The 11293-nt window shown below is 37.6% G+C and overlaps 1 protein-coding gene across 1 annotated transcript in view; it reads left to right on the top strand.

Moving 5' to 3' along the window:
• LOC148937216 (uncharacterized) overlaps window positions 1-11293 on the top strand; it is a 223125-nt gene that overhangs the window by 64111 nt on the left and 147721 nt on the right. The gene's annotated exons all lie outside the window — the stretch shown is intronic.

The following is an 11293-nucleotide window of genomic DNA, read 5'->3' as shown; positions in this document are numbered from 1 at the left end:
TCGCGAAATACCAGAGCTAAAAGTTCTTTTTCACAAATGGAGCGTGGAAACGGATCCGTGCGATTTCGACCCGTCATTATTTATTGATACTGGCGCGTCGCCCTTCGAAGATTTCTCGCGCCATTGTTACGAGGGATAAAGCGTCAATATAGCGTATCGGCGATTTATTTCTCTTGATTCTTCTTGCAGCCAATATTTCTCTTCCTCCACTCTCGCAGTGTCGTCCAGCGCTCTCTCTCTCTCTCTCTCTCTCTCTCTCTCTCTCTCTCTCAAAAAAGAAAGGGGGGGAAAAAAAAAGTCAAAGTCCAAAAACTGCCTCGCCCGAGTTAAAACCTTCGTTAACAGCTAACACTTTTTCCGCGTTGGAAGCGATGTTGTCAATGGGAGCCGCGTTGTCACTCGATAACTCGCGCTCGCGTGTCAAATCGATTTGCACGCCTGCCAAAACTTGTCCCTTCCAGTTCCCTTTCACGTCCGTCACGCGGCACGTCGACTACTTTGTTCCAAGCTTGTCCGGCCGACCAGCGTCCGCATCGGAAATTAGTCGCCGTGCATCTGCAGCTGCGTGAACGCACTCATATATACGCACTGCTGGTGTGCGCACGGTTGCTGTGTTACCAGCCGACATAGGCCGGATAGGCCTTGTCCACGGCTCGTGTTCCATCAAGCTTTTGGTATAATAGCGTCAAGATTGTACCGCCGTACCGCGGGACCGTCAAGTGACGGATGCGACGTGACGAAGTATGTGTGGCAAAATTAGCCGAGAGATTAACGTTTAACTGGTTCCATTCAACTGTTATAATAATGTCGTTCTCTGAACGTTGCTCCTTCCTCGACTGACCGAACCGTAGTTTGACTGAGAAATCTCTTTTCGATATCTCACGCGAAGTTTGTTCAAACTGCGAAACCCGAATGCCCCATTTCCTAAATTACCTTTTTTTTATTCCCTCCCCATCCCCCCCCCTCCAATTGAAATTGATAACATGTTTAAACATGAAATATTGAATAAACATCGAGGAAATTTGAAGTAAATGTTCAGCAAAAAATTATCTATTATTTTTAATCAATCTATCTCTTTGGTACTTATTTTCCCAACGCTTTTAATACGTATAAATTATCACGGAGATGTTGATGCAAAGATATCTGTCTTATCGATATATTCCAAAGGTTCTGCGTTATACGGAAGAAATAAGTGAGCGCAGCTGAGGTTACTAAGCTCGATTTTATTCTTGTCATATGCTTTCTCCATATTCCATATTAGGGTGGGCGAATTCCGTGCGGAATATCCGATGATTTTTTTCGAATTTTCGCGAAGAAGAAAATCGACTCGAGTGTTTCCAATCGCAGTCCTGTTTGATCTCTCTCTTTTCTTCTCTCTCTCTCTCTCTCTCTCTCTTTCTCTCTCTTTCTGTCTTTCTCGCCATCTAGGAGCCTGGAAAAGTTTTTTGGCGCAACCCTGGGGATGCGAATGGCTGTCGATGAGTGAAGTGCTCTTGGTGTGCATCCGGGGGCCACTCGAGCCCGTTTCCTCGTAGCGAATACGGCCACTCGCGAATTTAAACTCGACCGGAAATCTCTCGAGCGCCACTCGAGCGAGTTGATCAAAGGAAACGCGACTTGAGCGCGGAATTCCGTACGGACGTGCGGAGAAACGCATTTCGATTTTATTCCAATGGGAAAGATAACTTTTAAGAAACCGTTGCGCTTTTATTTAACGGAAATCAATTTTCTAAAGGCAACTTATCAAAATAAAAAGATCGTACTTGTACTTAAACGCGCATTTTATATTTAAAGTTTGCATTGTGTGTACAATTTCCTGGGAATCTTATTTAGGATCTTGTAACTTGCTCGCTTGTAACTTTCAAGACTTTTTAGATAAACTTTTCTACCGTATTGGGGACATATAAGACCAGCAAGAAACGGACCATTCTTCGAAGACTATTCATTATCGATGAGCCGTTCGAATGCGATTAAAGATCTTCCGATCCGTATCTTTTATCGACAAAATTACATTACAGGTGCAGCAACTGCAGCTGCATCACGGCTCGTGTGCTATCTGCCGTTATTGCCAGATACGACCAAAACGGCTTGGCGATCGCCTCGATTTAACGAGATAACATTTATTCGATCGTGTTGCTTCGTTCACTTCGATTTGCCGCAGATGGCGAGTAATCGTGTTTCAAATAGCAACGGCAATCTTTTCGTTGGGCAAAATGGTATTCGACTATTTGTCATCAGTTTGTGAATCGTCAATCGACAAACTCTATTTCGAATTCCTTGAACGATAAAAATTATCAAAAAAAAAAAAAAAAAAAAAAAAAAAGAAAAAAAGATGTGAAAAATTGAAGAATGGAGAGAAAATTTTTACTCTGACGAATTTTTTACTCTTCAACGTTGGATCACGCGGAAAATTGCGGAGATGTATATCCGCGGAATTGTTACACGCGCCATCGGACACTCTCTGTCAATTTGAACGACGTCGAGCTGCAAGCTCCCGAAACTAATTTCGAGTTTCGTAACGCGTTGTAACTTCGTTATGTACTTGGCGCTGCCTTTATGACGTGTAATCCCGCGGCTACCGCCCGCGAAACTCGAAACGGATGGGATGCGTACCGAGTCAATCGACCACTTGGCCCGCCACGCTTTTAAACTCGATCGGAAAAGACTTTTTCGAACTCGCGCTTCTTTACTCGTGTTTCATTCTGTCATTCCGTTTGTTTTCTATCTGTTTTCTATCGTTTGCAAATATGAGAGATCGAGAGTTTTGTGAAATTTGTCAGTTGTTCCACTTCGAGATGGGACCAAAGAAGGGAAAAATCCTTTTCAAGACTCCTCTCTCTTATTTGCGTGCTTCCTTTTCTGAATTCGTGGCTTACAATCTGTGTATGTAGTTTTTACTTAAATATTGCTTTTCGCAAGTCGAATAGCTCACTCCTCCTGGATTCCCCTTCTCTTGACGCAATGTCAATGTCCATTTGAGCGTTTCTTTCTCCAAATTACCGTCGCATCTCTTCATGTTGCGTTGTTTGCACCTTGCGATCGAGTTTCTTCATGGTCTTCGACTTTGGGAAGAAGCCATATGTCGGTGAGTTGCAACGTATGTCGCTGATCGCTCGGCGAGCCGGAAGAGTTAAGTAGACCCGGAGTAATAATTTGAAATGCATTGGAAAGCGGCGGTGAGCCGTTGCTGAAATCACCGTCAAGTGGATGGTCACGAGCGACGGTTCGGTCGGTCGAGATAAATCGAAATTTGTCAGCCGGCCGTGCCTGGTGTTTGTTACGTCTGGCGCATCCATCCGCGCGGTTTGCATTATAATATATCGCACTTTGGAGCCGCGCCCGTGTCGCGGCTTTGCGTTCTCGTCGCCCAGTCATCGAGTGATATACGAAGTAGTGCAGTTGCGAGCGTGCGACGTAACGTATAAAACATGTCCAACAGGTAACACGCGGATGGTAACACGGGAGATCGACACGGTTCGCTACCCGATGTGCGTCCGACGATTAATGCGCTTAATCGTCATTCAGACGACGCAGGCTGCACACCTGCTGCGTGACGCACGACGCTATCTGCGAATGAATCAGCTTTCGCGTACGTCCTTCTCGATACGATAAAAAATCTCCGGCGAGAAACACACACACACACACATACGGTGAATTTGCAAACCTCTCTCTAGTAATTTTTATATTTTCCTTCCCCAAAAGCGGAAGTGATGTGAAATTATACTAAGGCGGATTACGCCGCTCGCGAGCTTTTGAAATTTATTTCATTTCCCCATGCATTTATTTCTCATTCTTCCTTTCGAGTAATTTAATTTTAAATAGTTTTTATGCGTGACTTATTTGAGGGGGAAGTTGATCACGAGGTGGCGTGAAGGCGGGAGAAATCACGAGATCGAGAGGTGCCTTAAAAGTTGTTGCTCCTCGACGGTGCGGAAAGGTCCAGGGGAATCGCGTTAAAGTTATTTCTATTCATAGAGAGCTGGGAGCGAAAGCATCAACGTGATTATTTCTAATTCATTGAGCGGTTCGTCGACCACCAAGGACGACAAGCTCTGTTTTTCTTTTCTAGAATAAGATGATGGTGGCGCCGGTGATGGCTTGGTTTCTTTTAAACTTTCGAGCTGAGGTGGCGAAACGTAGAATATTATATTCGCGGTCGAATGCGCAATTTCCTTCTCCCCCCCCCCCCCCCCTCGCGCCGTTACGATCTATTCTGTATTCCGCACTTTATAAAATAAATCCTCAGTTTTCTTAGACGCTAAGATAGAATGTTCCGTCACTCGAGGAAACGTCGACGTGTATTCTGCCGAGATATTACACTATCAACGCGGAAACCGAAGGCGTCGCCACTACTTCAATTTTCTCACTTCTGATAGCGAGGTGCGTCAGCGTAAAACGACGCCCGCGATGACTTTTTGCTTTTAAAACGTAACAATGCTTTATATTCTAATGGGCTTTTATCTAAATTGTATCGTACTGCACTACTTAAATAGTTCGCATTGTTATTTCACGCGACATACGTATGCGCAAACTGAGAAAAAAATTCTTCAGCGTGTATAAAATCGCATCGCTGTCAAGGCATTTATTACTTTGGCATGATATTACAAATGTTAATAGCATGTTAATAGCTGATCTGAATATTCTTCAGAGCGTTATCAAAATCGGTTTGTAGATGCGACAGATAGTAATCTAAAAAAATTACAACTCTATCCAGATAAATGATTTGTTAATCGAAAGAATTTATTATAGAAGAAAGAAAGAATTGAAAAGGAAAAAAGTATCAGAAATTTTATAAAATGTGTATGACAATTGATTTTTACCAATTCAATTAGTTTTTATTTTGCTTCCGTAGATATTTTACTAATTAACTGATAAATTCGTTAGTAATAGAGAATTTTATAATTATTATATGAAAATTATTTGATTATTTTTGTATGAAAATAAAAATTTATTCTAATGGGTTATGGATTTTTAATGTTTTAATCACTGTATTCACGAGTTAAAACAGGTTAAATGTTATGTAACATTAAATGTAAAGTTGAAGAATAATTTATCCTTGCGTTAAGTGGGAAACAGAAATTTATTTATTATTACTCTTTTAAATTTTTATATTTAGTATACACCTAGAATTGTTATTTTGGTAAATTAAAAGAAATAAATTAAATTATCTCAAAAAGGGCGTTAGCGATTTCTTTTTCTTTTATTAAAATTGTGTTTTTTTCCCGTTTTTATCCTTTTAAAATAAAAATTAACGATTTATTTGTGTGTAACGAGTTATAAAAATAAGATTTTCTTTAAAAGACGATAGGCAAAATGCGAGCTGATTGTGATCCTCGGAGCGGAAAGTAAAAACGGTATTTTTTTTATAGTTTTTGTTGAATCTAATTTTGACCTTTAAAAAATTTTATTTTATTGGGAAAATATTAAAAGCAGCGTGTGAAGCTAAATATCTACTATTGAAAATTATTATTGTTGAGCTTCACGAAACATATTAATTAATATTTTTCGGCTACTGAAATATAATAACTCGCATGAAACTCGTATTTCTAATAGTTTATGTTTGATTTGAGGGGTGTCACGTTTCGTTAGTCGTGTTTCGTACAGTGACAAGTGAAAATCGGAAGTGTGTCGTCAACAGCCCGGGGTAGGTTATTTTTTGCCAGAATAAATGAATCACGGTTTTTAATATTTTTAACCTTTATTTTGATATTTAATAGGAATAAAAAGTTATTTTTATAATAGAAATTCAGAACAGACTCATATTCAAAATGATTTGTTAATCGAAAGAATTTATTATAGAAGATATAGAAGAAAGAAAGAATTGAAAGGAAAAAAGTATCAGAAATCTTATAAAATGTGTATGACAATTGATTTTTATCGTTCAATTAGTTTTTATTTTGCTTCCTAGTGCAATTGCTTTACTCACGAAGTTGTGCGAAACGAGAAACTACTTATTAAGTACTTATGCTTAGCTTAAGTGATCGTTTCTAAAATAAAATACTGACTTTTTAAAAGTTTTTTTTCTTTTCTATTACTTTTTTTCTATTTTTTATAAACTAAAATTACAGATTTTTAGATTATCAAATAATTACTTTTTTGAAGCGGACATTATCACGTTTGCTTGTAAATACTAACCTGTTTGAAATTCTAAGAATTTTTTTATATACAAGTATAAAAAAATGATGAATTTTTTATTGCAGTAGTGCATTTTGTTGATTCTGTCTCCAAAGTTCCGAACGTGTACAAAAAAAAAAAAATCAAAAATATTTTGGATCATACATTATATTCCTAAACATTGAAAGGTATACTAGAATTTTTCAGATTTTTAGACGTTAAAAACTTTTTGAAAACCGTCTCTTAATGACTAAGATGACCTAATTAAGTGATGAAATTCAGAATAATCCGCGGAGGGTTAATACGTTCGTAAAGTTCAACAATACTTTCGATATTAGACGTTTAGCTCCATAAAGTGATTTTAGTACGTTCACGATAAATTAAATAATTACAATAATTTTTTAAAAGTTAAAAGATTCAGCAGTTTAAAAATTACAAAAAAAAAATTTTTATTTTTCGCTCCAAAATAGCGAGCGAAAATTGATCCACTTTACCTATTGTTTTTTTATTTCAATGTTACGTGGAATTTTATACGATTTGTTTATTCGACAGAGAATTGTAAGAGATGAGTTTTGTAAAATACTGTATTGTATTGCGAAGAGTAGAATATTTAGTTCTATATTTATTTTACACTACAAATATTATACGCAAGTCAGTTGAATGTGTCTTGATAGACTTGCTTTTTACTTATTTATAGCGACGTATTACATCCTATCTTGTGTAACCATTTGTGCAATCATTTGATCGAGGACACTTGAATGGACAGGTAGTATTACATGCCATCATATTGCTTTTCGAGAATCGTTTTCTTTCCTTCGACATTATTGAACGGAACCTCGAGGCGAACTTTGATCACGAATCGATCACGTTTCCGCATTGCTGAACTGAATTTCTACTAATAAGCACTTTGGTATTAGGTAGCTCGGACTACAATATTTTATCTGGCAATATTTTGTCGTCGCATCGAAGGATCGTTACGCGAGAAAATTATGCGTTTCGAGTAGCATTAAGAGCCGAATCTTGACTTAAACGAAAGCAAATTGCCCCGTGTATATCCAGCTGTATAAATCACAGAATTGAACCTGAAAAATGAATGAGAGCTCATGATGCTTCTTCGGCTTGATTGAAATTTGCAGGCGCATTTTGGAAAAAGATTTGTTTCGTTTTTAAGTTCGGTTTGAGTTTTCGTTAATATCAATTCCAGTGATCACTCGTGTTAATATCGCGATAAATGACTCGTTTGTGTATATTTATCAAAGCAAACAACTCGTGCGATTTATTCGTTTGAAGCGCGAGAAATCTGCAATTAGTAAACTGCAATTAGTAATAAGAACGGAAAATTATCAACGGTCATTTCGTTGCGAATTTTACCAGCCATAATTATCGCTTTATAACGATGCTAAAATTTTAAATATATCTCGCGGTTATGCTTTTAATTTCTCGCGTTGCTTTAAATGTAATTCGCCCATCGTTTACAGATCGGAATTGCGGGATGAACGCATGAATTGCCGTATCGAATAATTCAATGTTAAACTGCGATATGTCAACCGTTCACTAATAATATTTCATACATTTTGCAAGATTTAGCGACATTCGCGCAATGGGTGTGCAATATCAAAGTTCGAGTTTGTGTTTGTGTGTTCTTTCAGGATAGTTCATCGCCTTTAATTAACGCCATTAACGACTCTATTGCGTTGCATCATAAAACACTGGAGTTTGATGACTACAACTGTACGATTCTGTTGCCAAGATATTCTAAAGAAAAAAAAATGATTTGATTCTTTTCGGGGGGGGGGGGGGGGGAAATTGTATCTCAAAGTCATTTTTTTTTTTTTCCGTGCTTTTTGTTTCCATCTTATTGCACGATTGTCTCTTTGTGGACCCTGTGCATTATCCGCAGTGCGTAACTTCGTTATGTACGGTAAATTATACGAGACCACATGCAACGTTCTTAGAACCGAACAGCAAACTTTTGTTTCTCAGCGACCTCGAGTCCATTAATTATCATTGCGGAGTCGCCCTTATTGTTTCACGAGCGAGGCTTTATCTCAGACCGTGCTGCAGTCGAGGGATGTAATTGCACTCCTGCCACAACTGTGAATGCACCTAATGCGATCCTTCGAGTAAAACGTTTGGATTTCCACTTCGACGCTTTAAAATCCGTTACCTGCATGCATCTTCTTGTAAAAGTATATTGCAAATCTTAATGTTAATATCAAGTTATCAATTCTTTCTTTTTTTTTCTCTCTCTTTTTCATTCTCGATACATGATTGTTTGCGACAATTATTGTCAGTACAATGGAGATTATATTTCTCAAAGAAGATTTCTGCTGAAATGGTTAAATTCTAATGGTAATTTCCTACTCATTTTCAAGTACTTCAAGGAAAATCTTTTCGCTTTTTCATTTCTATTGTCAAATTATTTGCTGGAACTTCTCCATGTCATTATTTTCTTTTGCTTGCTGCTATGGTTGGAATTTTTTCTACAAAAGATATGAGCTTTATTCTTTTTATTTATTTTTCTTTTTGATTTTTCTTATCTTAATACAGTGATTATCATGTTCCGATAAACTTTCTGTAAAAAAAATTGATTTTTTCCAGAAACTTTATTTTTACTAAATTAAATTTTATAAAAGATTTTCATGCCGTTCTTTTTATCATTTTTTTAAAGGAAGAATTGTGCGAATCACACAAATAATAGAGATGTGTCAGTGTCAATAATGTTTGGGGATATGTAGAAATATTTTATCTACATACACGTGGTTGTGAAGATGATTTTATTAATATTATATGTGCATCGCAATGTTTCGATACGATCCAAAATGATTTTTAGAGAAAGTGACGAATCAATATAATTTATCACACATTATATGGCACATTTATCAGACGGAGATAATAACGTTCAATTACGACTATTTTCTTTATTTATTTTCACTCGTGACATTTTTCATTGTGTTTTTTTTACTCGTAAAAATCACGATCATCTCGCTATCTTGTTTGCACTACTTTGTTGAATAAATTCGATTAAATCGACTCGATTGTAGTTCCTTCTCGTCGGAACGACGTTGTAACTGCAATTAGAGTTTTAGTTCGCGAAAGTCGGAGAAAGTTAGCGGTCTACCAGGAAAAGAGGAAAAAGAGGAAACATCGGGGAATTTTCGAATCCCATTTGCATCATAATCTTGTTATCGAATTGTGCGTAATGATAAGCCGCACTCAAAGCGTTTCCAAATGGGGGCGTGTCAGTTCGACCCCCATTTGGAACGTGCTCCCGTCGCTAATGTCGCCGTCGAGTATCGCGGAACCGGAAACCCTTCGTCCGGTGACAGGATCATTAGGATTGAATTCCTTCGCTGGTGGTAGTTGTTGGACCCCAGCGGCTCGCGCGTGGCTGTCCATTTGAGATTCAAGGCACAACTCGGTACTGTTGTAAGATCATTAACTGAACGCGCTACGATCGTTTCTGTTGGTCTCTCGCTATTGTGGTGACTCGCAGACCGTAGGTCGACTCTCTCGTGAAATTCCTGTTGCACACACACACACACACACACACACACACACACACACACACACACACACAGAGAGAGAGAGAGAGAGAGAGAGAGAGAGAGAGAGAGAGAGAGAGAGAGAGAGAGAGAGAGAGAGAGCACACAATGAGACAGACAGACAGACTGATCTGACATGACAATTTCATTGTTTTGTAATAAGACGCATTTCTATTTCATTGTTTCACAAATGAGTTGAATTACGATCTATTAAATGGTTAACGTCATTTTTTAATTGAACGGATAAAACTTGTTCACATGTCGCAAAAGTGCTTTTATGTGGTTACGCAAATATTTAATACTCTTTGAATTTCGAAATGAACATGTATTATAAAATAGTTTACAAGTTTCCACTTTAATATCTTTAAAAGAATGAACAAGTTTGATCTTCATTTTTAAAAATGTAGGCTTTATGCAGCTGTGATGTTTGCACATTTTGACCGAGAGAATAACTAAAAGCTATAATTTCTGTGTTTGTGCTGGATGTTAAAAATTATAATATTTGTGTCATTTCTCGACGAAATAATGAAGCTTAAATTTCAGAAGCCTTTTACGTCAAGAATAAAGCTATTTTACGCAATAATAATCTGTCTACATAAAATTATTAATGTGCTGACTCGGGTAAATGTACTTTAACGTTCGGTAAAGCAATTTTACGACGGTATCTAATTATCTTGTCCCCTTTCTGATCGTTACAAGCGCCACGTTCCCTAAGAATTTCCACATTGCGGCATGCCACTTACGCTACAAAACATTTTCATTGCGGAGAATGGAGGCGTGAGAATTTATTTCTGACGAAAATATTAGCCTGTTTTCCTCTACAAACGCCAAAATATTAATTATGCATTAGCGAATACCGACGGACAAAATTAATTAACACCGAATAATTCGCATGAGAGGTAATTTAACGATATATTATATATCGTGTCTCGATTCTAATTTCACTTAAGGATAAACATTATATTTTTCTTTTCTTACCTATATTATTAATTGCGCGATAAAATATAAAAAGCGGGCATGTTGAAAATTTAATTATTTATTATATCCTAAAAATTATGCTTGTTATAACTTACAATATCAAAACGCGTGATTATGTCTGCTGAAGTCTGTCGTAAGTAATTTTACCAGTTTTAATGAACGCGGCGATAATTATTAACGCGAACAAAAAGTGTATATAATTGCCGCGGGTGAAAAACCGACGTTAATCACGATTCTCATTCAATATTCATTCTTTATTGCGTTTTATCTGTGTTACATCGTTAATTTTGCGTCTTGGTCGGGCTCGCGCGCAAATATATTAAATTCCATTCGAATTAAGCTTCTCACAGGAGTGTCGGTCAGCGAGATATCTAATCGTTCTCGGTCGATTTAATCCACAAATTCTTTCTCTTGTAACCTGGTTATCTCTGCCTTGACTCTTAATTTATCTTCGAAAATTCGCTCTCGGTTCCGCATTTGGAGCCGCGTTCATAACGGCATTTCCTATTTCAAACGCTCAAATTCCAGCTCCTGTCGATGTCTTTTCTATTACTCTTGGCCTGACGCAGAAATTCGCAGATCGCGGACTACTACGATCCGACTCTCCGCAACAACATGCAAATGCATTCTCCTACGTGAGGGGCCGCTAAGTGATT

This window comes from Pogonomyrmex barbatus, unplaced genomic scaffold (genome assembly GCF_055798465.1).
Source record: "Pogonomyrmex barbatus isolate J1 unplaced genomic scaffold, ASM5579846v1 scaffold15, whole genome shotgun sequence".
Classification (NCBI taxonomy): Eukaryota; Metazoa; Arthropoda; class Insecta; order Hymenoptera; family Formicidae; genus Pogonomyrmex; species Pogonomyrmex barbatus.
Note: the sequence above shows the minus strand (reverse complement) of the source record. Positions and strands in the feature narration are given on the sequence as shown.